This window comes from Herpailurus yagouaroundi, unplaced genomic scaffold (assembly GCF_014898765.1).
Source record: "Herpailurus yagouaroundi ecotype Mexico unplaced genomic scaffold, PumYag 28, whole genome shotgun sequence".
Lineage (NCBI taxonomy): Eukaryota > Metazoa > Chordata > Mammalia > Carnivora > Felidae > Herpailurus > Herpailurus yagouaroundi.
The window spans coordinates 160,592,458-160,602,886 of record NW_024412376.1 but is presented as its reverse complement, the minus strand read 5'-3'; the positions used below and the strand labels follow the sequence as shown (position 1 = coordinate 160,602,886).

The 10,429-nt window shown below is 35.8% G+C and overlaps 1 long non-coding RNA gene across 1 annotated transcript in view; it reads right to left on the bottom strand.

The window, feature by feature from the left end:
* The window catches only part of LOC121034079 (uncharacterized), a 16,062-nt gene extending 6,895 nt beyond the window's left edge, over positions 1-9,167 (bottom strand). The window contains exon 1 of the long non-coding RNA XR_005792284.1: positions 9,038-9,167. This is a non-coding gene — a long non-coding RNA (uncharacterized LOC121034079). The remainder of the gene's footprint in view (positions 1-9,037) is intronic.
* Between the last annotated feature and the right edge of the window lie 1,262 nt (positions 9,168-10,429).

Below are 10,429 nucleotides of genomic sequence, written 5' to 3'. Positions count from 1 at the left end.
AGACGAAGAAGGTGGTAGAGGAGGAGGGGGAGGGGGAGGAGAAGAAGGAGGGGGAGGAAGAGAAGAATGAGGAGGAATAGTAGGAGGGGGAGGGGGAGGAGGAGGAGGGGGAGAAGAAGAGGAGCAGCAGGGAAAGAAAGAAGAGGAGGGGCAGGAGGAGAGAGAAGAGAGAAGGGGTGGGGGGAGAGAAAGAGATAGGACTCAGAGCTCCTCCTAGGTATGGGAGAATAGTCCTTCCACAGACACAGTGGAAAGTAGGAAAGGATGCAAGTCATAGGGGTCACATTTTATGTTTGGTGATCAGTAGTTGAGGCAGCTTCCTAACGTTCCAAGGGGCAAACTGGCCTTATTTCTGGGCACACTGCTGAGGGTTCCAGGAAGGTAGGAGTTAGGAGTGAGGTTATTGGATGTAATGTTTGGAGGCATTAACTGACTTTCTCAAAAGCGTGTGGCTCTCATCAGGGTTAGTGTTTAAATATGACTTTCTGATCTTCCAATGAACTTTAACATATTTTAATGTTTCTCTCAAAAAGCATAAATATGTAAGTGAAAATATACATATATACATTATTTTGATAATGCATCCCTTAAACATGTCCATGAGCAAATATACACGGATAATCAAGCAAAGTGTTTTACATTTTCTTTTAAGAGTGTGGATATTTTTCTGCAGTCTTCACTTGACTCTTTGTAGAGATACTCATAAAGAATCTAAGAGGTGAAGTGAAACATAGAAGACAACTGAAATTGACAGGAAGTAAACGAATATACATTAGCTTTTAAGATGTTCTTACTAGCAATGTGCCTTTCTGACTCTTCAATTGCTTAAAGAGTTGCACTTACTGCTATTGTAGAAGGGGCCAGGGTACTGAGTTACAGTGGAAAGCACCCCAGGAAATGAGGAAACTTTGTCCTTTGAATTCCTGTTGTACTTTATAAAAATACAGAGTTTGATAACACATCCTTTTGCTTGGCCTGGTCACCCCAAGTCCTTCTTTTTCCGTGAAGTGAAGGCACATTATAAACATCATCCTATAATGATCCTCTGAGTCTCCAGACAGACCACCTCCTCATTTTCAAGACAAAGGTCTGGATATTTAAAGAAACATGACAAAAGAAAGGTTTTGGTCAGGGGCGCCCTGGTGGCTCAGTCAGTTAAGCCTCTGACTCTTCATTTTGGCCCAGATCATGATCTCATAGTTTGTAGGTTTGAGTCCTGTGTGGAGCTTGGCTGAGCACTGACATTATGGAGCCTGCTTGGGATTCTCTCCCTCTCCCTCTGCCCTCACCCAGAATATATATATATATATAAAATATATTATATTATATATATTATATTATATATATTATATTATTTATATATAATATATAATATATATAATATATAATATATAATATATATAATATATATAATATATATATATATATATATATAATATATATATTTAAAGACAGGTTTTGTCAGTCCAGCAGTCCTATTGTATTTCCTAAAGGTTTAATTCAGCACATTTTTTAGCTTTGAAAAACTGGAGAAGGGATAGCGTTTTGCCCACCCTCCTTTTTTTTTCATATCACTGAGGTATAAGTACATAAAAATGTTTATAAAGACAAAAAAGATACTCAAAACAGTGGAGGGTAGAAGAACATGGGGAGAGTCCACAGAGAAAATGAACTAAGTTTGGGTGGTTGCTGGGTTGAGGGTCAACCCTTTTCCCAAGACCATAGTTCAGCCAGAAATAAACTAGGGCACATTCCGAAGGGGATCAAGAACCCATAAGCTAAGGCCTGGTTGGAATCCCATACTTTTATACACTGTCACCTCCCTGTCATTGTTTAAGGTTCTTGGACAAGCTCTCCCTGGACACTGGGGGCCTTCTCTCTACTAGTTGGTGGGTCGTAAGGGCTTTGGAATTAGATTGCATGGAACAACAGAGGGAACCACCAGATACGGGCTCTGGCCACCAGTGAATTAGGAATCACCTCGACAGGCGGGTGTTCTGAACACTTATCTCAAAGAAGGGCACTTACATTTTTTTTTGATGTTAATTTATTTTGAGAGAGAATGAGAAAGCAGGGAAGGGACAGAGAGAGAGGGAAAGAGAGAATCCCAAGCAGACTCCGTGCTTGATCTCACGAACCATGAGATCATGACCTGAGCCGAAGCGGGACGCTGAACCAACTGAGCTACACAGGTGCCCCAAGAATTTTGTCTGGTCTTTAGCAGTAGCTCAAAACTGGCATTCTCCTTCTGCATTTTTACCTTTCCTAAATGAGACATAGTTGATTTCCCGATGAGCATCATGGATTCAGAGGAAGACCAGATTGGTTTAATAACAGAAAACAAAGACTAGCACAGTACTTGACAGAATAGGTCGTCAGGATCATTTTTTTCTATACCATTCTGGGACCGTCCCTGACTACTGCATTGCCTAAGAGTCTTTGGAGTTCTTAATTTTAATTCCCGGACCCTTTGAATCCTCACTTCGCAGTACTCGTTTCAATTTTTGATGACTTTGCAAATATCCTTTGATTTCTGGATCTGTGTGAATACTTTTCGGCATAATGGTATCGTCTGAAAACTACATTGTAAATGCTTAACACTTCCATCTATCACGGCGTGCGTTGCTGGGCACAAATTCTGAGTCATTAAGCAAGTAATTGTCCTGCTAGACTTATGTTACACTTAACGTTTGTTCTGGGTCCTTTAGGCACATCTCAACTTAATATGTTAAATTGCAAATAATCTCCCATCCTCTTAAAGGATGAAAAATATTCAAATATATATATGAGCAGCTTTGCAAGGGGAAATGCGGACGGTTACAAAAATGCCTGGTTTAGAGCAGAGACCCTGTTTCTGCAGTTGATGTGGATTCTCTGAAATGAATCCCCATTGTCAAAAGTGATCAGCAGTTTTTGTTGGTAATGTCTGTGTGAAAATTTGGCATCTACATATTTTTCTAGTTAAAGAAATAATCCTAGAGCACTAATTTACTCTAATGACATAGACATCATTTGGCTTCACAGAAAAAAAAAAAACAAAAAAACAAAAAAATGAGCTAAGGTCCATTTCCTATTTATGGGATGTAATATACAGAATTCAGTTCTAGTGTTCACTGAAGTTTAAGAAAAGAATTCAAACAAATGTAAAGCACGAGGACACTGTCACAAAGGCTCTTTGCCCTGAAAGGAAATTTGAATTTAATTACAAATAATATCTATAAGGCTTTTCTGTAAACATTTAGAAAAGCACTCAGCCTTGCTGCCTACTCTTCTATAACACTTCTACAATTTATTTTTATTTTATTATTGCTTAAACAAACCCTTTCACAGTTATTTCTGTATCAATATTTCTCTTCCACTAGAAAGATGTTTAGGACAGCAAACATATCACTTTTGTTTCTATATCCCTAGGATCTAGTCCAATGGCTTTCAAGCATTGTGTGGATATTATATGCGTGTTGAATTAATTGAATTGCTTTTTCCTTCCTACAGTTGGAGATTACCTCACTTCCCTCAGATACCGATTGTACTGACTGTTTTTTTTTTCCTCTGCAGATCTCAAAGCACTTCATTTCAGTAACCACAAAGACAGTGTTTGATCATGTAGTATGTATTGTTCTTTAGCTCTTTTATAAGTGACTCAGTTGATTGATTCACTCATTCACTCACTAATTAATTCATCTATGAATCAGATATTCCAGAGTTTTAATTTTTTAATTTTTTTTTAATTTTTTTAATTTTTATTTATTTTTGAGAGGTAGAGAGAGAGAGAGAGAGAGCAATGGGGGAGGAGCAGAAAGGGAGGGAGTCTCAGAATTCGAAGCGGGCTTCAGGCTCCGAGCTGTCAGCACAGAGCCCAATGCAGGGCTCGAACTCACCAAATGTGAGATCATTACCTGAGCCGAAGTCTGACACTTAAGCAATGGAGTCACCTAGGCACCCCTAGAGTATTCATTTTTTTTTTTAAGAACAGAAGATGCATCAGGTATATAACTTTTGATTTCCAGAAACTCCTACTCCAGTGCTAAGTTTCTAGTAGGAAGATAAAATATGAAGGAGTCAAATTTTGCCCAATACCACCTTTTGAGTCAGGAATGAACCCAAATCTGTGGGTACCCAGTCTGTATTTTGACCCTTTTCCAAATTGGTAGTTTTATAAAAGACATTATCTTCAGAAAGCCAGTAGGATTTAAAGAAATAACTTTATGGAATAATGACTGCCCTGAAAAGAAATGATCTCTCTTTTTTAAATATTTATTTACTTTTGAGAGACAGAGAGAGAGAGAGAATGGAAGAGAAGCAGAGAGAAAGGGAGACAGAGTCTGAAGCAGGCTCCGCACTGAGAGTACAGATGTGGGACTTGAACTCACAGACCATGAGAATCTGAGCCGAAATCAAGAGTCAGATGCTCACCTGACGCCACCCAGGCACCCCAGTGGTTTCTGTTTTTAAATATTTGCAAGATGTTGTCAGAGAAAAGCACAAGAGGCCCCAGAGGAGAGCCTCCTAAAGACCTTCCCAGTGAGGACAAGTGTTTCAAGGAGGATTTCCTTGGAGACCCTCTTGTCGCCCACATTATAACGGAGCCACAACTATAAGCTCACTCCCCCAAGTAATCTAATCTTATTTAATCAGATTGGGGGGAATTCACCAAAAAAGTGAAATATGAATGATTTTGTGTTCTCAAAAGTTGCATAAAAATGTCAGAACCACCTTTCCCTTTCATAACTGACAGAAAGGAGGCTAACAATGTCTGATTGCTACCCTACAGCTGACTACATTTCAACTATAAATTCCTTTAACCATCAAGCCAAAATTGAGAGGAAAAAATGTATTATTCACACTTAGAGATGAGAAAACTGAAGCCAAAAAGTTAAGTACATTGTACTCAGAGTCACTTAACGCCTTTGTGGTTTCATGGTTTCATATCCACCCCCCAAATATTCAAGTAGGTATGCCCACCCTTCTTTTCCTTAACTATATTTGCTGCTTTTTAATTTGACACTTTTACTTAAAATTCTTTATTCTTCCTGATAATAATTTTTTAGAAACTGGCTGCAAAATAAAGTCTCCACATCTTTCAAATGACGTATGTCTCCCAAACTTAACGGGTCACTACCAAACGTGATTTGCTAGAGAAACAACTCAAAAACAAAAGACGAAGATAGCATTTTGCTACCTAAATCATATTTTGGAGTCTTTTACTTTCACTAGTATCTAGTAAGAGAGCTCGTTAGAGTAGCCCAGTTGACATAATGAGATATAATTATCCTTCCCAATTGTTCATTTAAAATTGTAATTGCAACTCAAATTACTGTACAATTTAAAAAGAAGCATAACACATAATTGTCATCTTTCAACATGTATATATTATAAAGTAGCAATGTTTTTCTTATGTGTATTTTTTGCCCTAAAATTCTCTTGTCATCCAAATAACACTTTTTTTGTGTGTGTATGTTTTATGCTTTTGATAACATATGGCCTGCATTCAGCTTGATAACCACTCTCCAAAAAGCCACCATAAATGTCTGTGCAAACAAAATCAACATATTCTGGTGCTTTAACATACTAGTTTACAGATACAGTTTATTCAGCATATATTTGTTGCTTAGGCCAGACAGATAAATTATTTACCTATAAGATTCCTTTTCTTATCCTATATTTGGGAGAGGTTTTAAACCTAGGATGTATGTTTTCAAGTAACGGATTCTAGAATTGCTTGTCAGGAATTTCACGCATTGGCAAGGTCTACAAAAAGATGATGGGGTTAGAAGCTTCAAAATACAATAGTGAATAATGTATTGAGTTCAGAGAAAACAAAGGGCTTTCCAACGAATGGCCCATATAGTCAATAAGGTAACTGCATCAGTTGGCTAGAACTGCTGTGATAAAGTGTTACACAGTGAGTGACTTAAACCATGGAAATTCATTGTCTCACAGCTCTGGGGGCTGGAAGTCCAAGATTAAGATGTTGACAAGGCTGGTTCCTTATGAGATCTCTGAGGAAAGTCTGCATGCCTCTCTTGTAGTTTCTGGTGCTTTTCTGGTAATCTTTGGTATACAGAAGTATCACTCTGACCTCTGTCTTTATCTTCACATGGTGTTTTCCCTATGTGTGTGTCTCTGTGTCCAAATATCCCCTTCTAATAAGGACCCCAGTCACATTGGATTAAGAGCCCATCCATGGCTCATATTGGGTTAAATCTTCATCTTAATTAGCTACAATTTCAATGACCCAATTTCCAAATAAGGGCACATGCTGAAGAACTGGAAGTTAGGACTTGAACAATGAATTGCGGAGGGAACACAAATTCAATCTGTAAGATTAACTTACTGCTTTAGTGTATGGATAGCACTCTCAGGAATACAATATAACAAGGGGAACGTCTTTGTTTTCAAGGTTATATTGAGTCCAAAAAGAACATAATTTGATATTTAATTCACTAGTTTTGAACTTTTCTTCTCTTTTAATGGACACCGTTATGGCTATAAGTCTCCCTCAAAATACTGCTTTGGCTGTGTTTCAAAATTTTATTCTAATGTATTTCCTTTAGTTTTCCATTATAAACATTTTCTAAGTTTCTTTTTTAAATGGCACCTCAGGTATTTAGAAGAATGTGGTACTGTTATTATTGGTTATCAGAGATCGTAATCCATAAGATAGATTTTGGAATTTGTTGATAGTTGCTTTCTGACAAATATGTTAATCACATTTTGTTATTGTTTTATGGATGATTAAAATAATTTATATCCATCAGGTATATACCATTCCTCAGTTGCACCAACTCTCGTGCACAATGTTCTACATTTGACAATTAGATCAAAGTTATTAAATATTTTGTTAAAATCTTCTATTTTACTTTTTTAAAAGATTTTTTCCCAAATGAAATAAATTTCTCCTAGAATGATCCCCGCCTTTCGAAATGGTCTGAAAGATAGTTTAATTCACCACATGGCAAAAAAGAACCATTTAAAAAACTCAATATTACATATTAATTGTAAGAGAAATGGCTCATATAGAAGTCAGGAGTTGATGAACTTTTTGCCAATTTTATATTTTAAAAAAATTTCAGAAGACATTAGAGAATAATGATTTCAACAGTATATCCTTCACCTCAAGTGATAAAGTTTTAGTATCAAAATGTTTTTTTCAGAATAACTTGAAAAATGTAGGCACTATGATATTTCACCACTGAATCTCATTAAATGAGCTAAAAAATAGCAATTGTACAATATCACTGAATATACAGTAGGGTTGCCAGATAAAATACATAATACCCCAACTAAATTGAATTTCAGATAAACAACAAATAACTATTTGATATTACTATGTCCCAAATATTGAGTGGTACATCCTTATACTAAAATACTATTCATTGTTTTATGAAATTCAAGTTTAACTAGATGTTCTGTAGTTTAATTTTCTAAATCAAGGAACCCTATCATACCCTCTGTATTCAGGTTGCCACAGCTCACAATATCTCTTACAGATGTTTTTATCTTTCTAATTTCTGGATCTAACTAAGGTTCACATATAACATCTGATTGTCATGTCTTTGAGGTTCTTTTAATATATAAATTAATTCTAGAATTCAATTTAGATATTTTGTATTGCTTTTTTTATAATGACTTTTTTAAAGACTTAAGGACAATCGCCTTATAGACTATTCCACAGTCTGAATGTCTATGATTGTTCCTTTTTGATGACATTCAAGTTAAACCCTTTTGTGGGACTAATTCATAGGTGATATTTTAAATTTCTTATTGAATCATGTCAGGAGACACATGATGTTAGTTGGTCTTGATTTTAATATCTCAGTTAAGGTAAATTTGTTGATTTTGTTGTTGTTGTTGTTTATTTGTTTTATCTTTCAATTACTGAAAATTGTATTAAAATTTCCCACTATTATTGTATAATTATCAATTTGTTTTTGTAGAAAGATTATTTGTATTATTTTAACCCATATTTAATATATATATATATATTATAATTATACAAAACTCAATATATTTGGTAGTTCTTTTATTTTTCTAAATATTTTTACTCTTACTAATATGGTTATTTCATCATTCCACTGGCTAGTATATAACAGGCATCTTCTCCAATTGTTAGATTTTCTACCTGCCTCTTTTAGAAAGTTAGTTTCACTATTATAGAATTTTAATGTGAAAGTTACTTTATCTCCCAATTGAATATAATTACTCACCATCTATTTTTTCTTCCACCAGTCTACATGCTTCCCCACCTCCTTATCTATCTATCTATCTATCTTCTATCTATCTATCTATTATCTATCTATCTATTGATTTTTATTTTGGAGGATCACTCTTTTCTTTCTATTTATTTTAGAATCTTTTTCTCTTCTTCCTCTCTTCCTTCTCTTTCCCTCTTCCTCTTTTACATCTCTGGATGTATTACATCCATGCCCTTTAAGTGATATACCTTAAGATATTTTTACATTATTTTGACATTTTCAGTTTTGTGTGTTGGATGGTCAATCAGATATCTAGTATGCCATACCTAAGTAAATGAAAGTTTCTTTTTTTTTCTTTCTTTGTTTTTGTATCTAATTTTATTCCTGCTCTTTTTTTATCCTCTTTTTTCCTTTTTAGTACTTGTGTACCTGTACTATGCTTGTTCGTTTTTTGTTATGTTTTCTTGGGTTGAGTTTTGTTCTTTCTGGACTGCTTATTTGAGTGAGTGTTGACAGGGAGGAACAGGGAAGCTTTCTCATCTCATAGGAGAAGAACTATTCCAGGGAATTTCTTTAAGGTACAGGGTTTTAAGAATGTGAAAGGGTCTTCATTTCCTTTCTTTCTTTTTTTTTTTTTTTTCCTTTCCAAGAGTTTATTTAGATTCAAGTTAGATAACATATAGTTTAATAGTGGTTTTAGGAGTAGATTTCAGTGGCTCATCACTTACATGGAACACCCAGTGTTCACCCCAACAAGTGCCCTCCTTAATGCCCAGCCCATCCCCTCCACCTCCAGCACCCCTCAGTTTGTTCTCTATAATTAAGAGTCTCTTATGGTTTACCTCCCTCTCTGGATCTTGATTTCTTTAAGCTGATAACATTAGTCATTCTCCAGGGCTTCTTACAACTTGCAGGTTATTCTCCAACTTCATTTAAATTCTAAAAATATGAAGATGTGCATTTCCTTATTCATCTTATATTCTCAGTTAGCCCTTTATTCCCTACTGCTTTATGACATCAAAGAACATTCAGGAAGCTTCCAAAGCACACTTCTTCCCTTTATCCCAGTCTTGCTTCAAAATGATATTTGGTGTTGCCCTCGCTTGTGCTTTGCATTCTCTCAGCATTACCTCAGGGTAGAAAAGACCTTTTTCACTATGTCTGATGGCACATGGAAGGAAACATAGGAGTGGGTAAGAAGAGTCCCTTCTCCTCAGATGTCCAGGTTGTTTGAGTTGGAATATGGAGGGAAGACTTCCTTTAAATTAAGATTTGTAAGAATTAATCTTATTTTGATGAAGCAGAACATTTTGGTAACATGACATGAATAAAATACCTATTATATATTGAATCTTCTGCATAACTTATTCTACTTAATTCTCAGAATAACTCTTTAAGACCAGTTATATACTCTCTTGGACCACCTCAAATATTTTGGCCATGTGACTGCTTGTTCCATCCCGGTCACTATTTAAGCATCAAACTCTATGAACACTTTCCATGGGCCCACATGAAACTCTATGAACACTTTCCATGGACCCATTGCTGTTGCTATATGCGTCTTCTATGTTGTCACCAAGGTGTAACAAGCCTCTCTCTGTACTCACACATGGGAAATCCAGAAGTTCACCTGAATTGACACCCTGTGGAGTTAACTTGACCAAGAGGAAATTGGAGTCTATGGATAATTTCTTCTATGGATAATGTCTTCTATCTCTCTTCAGATGGACTATTCTAAGAAGTGGCATTTCATTACACCTGTTGGAAGATGGCCCATATACAAGCAATCCGTTGAGTTTAACACCAAGTAAAACATCTTTCCTTACCTTGCTTTGTCTTTAATTCACATCCGTGTCCCTGATACTTCATGCCTCACTGAAATAATTGTTATAAGCTTTGGCCTCAGAGTTTGATTTCAGAGTATCCTAATCCAAGACAGATGAGAACAATGCCTGGGAAATCATGTCACAGTCCAGAAATTAGGGGGAAAAAATGTCAAGCTGAGGTTTTATTTCATTTTATTTTTTATTCCAGGACTCTTTCATTTTAAAATTACTACTCTTTCCACTGTAGCAAAATCTCCATGGCATGTAGAAAATTCAACTTTTCGAAGTTCTTTAAATTTGATTTTGAGATTTTAAAATGTTTTTTGAGCTTCCTTTTTAAAAACGCTTCTTAATGAGCGCATGGAACACAATAAAGAGTCTGAAGTCCTTTGTGTCCTCTTCATGCAG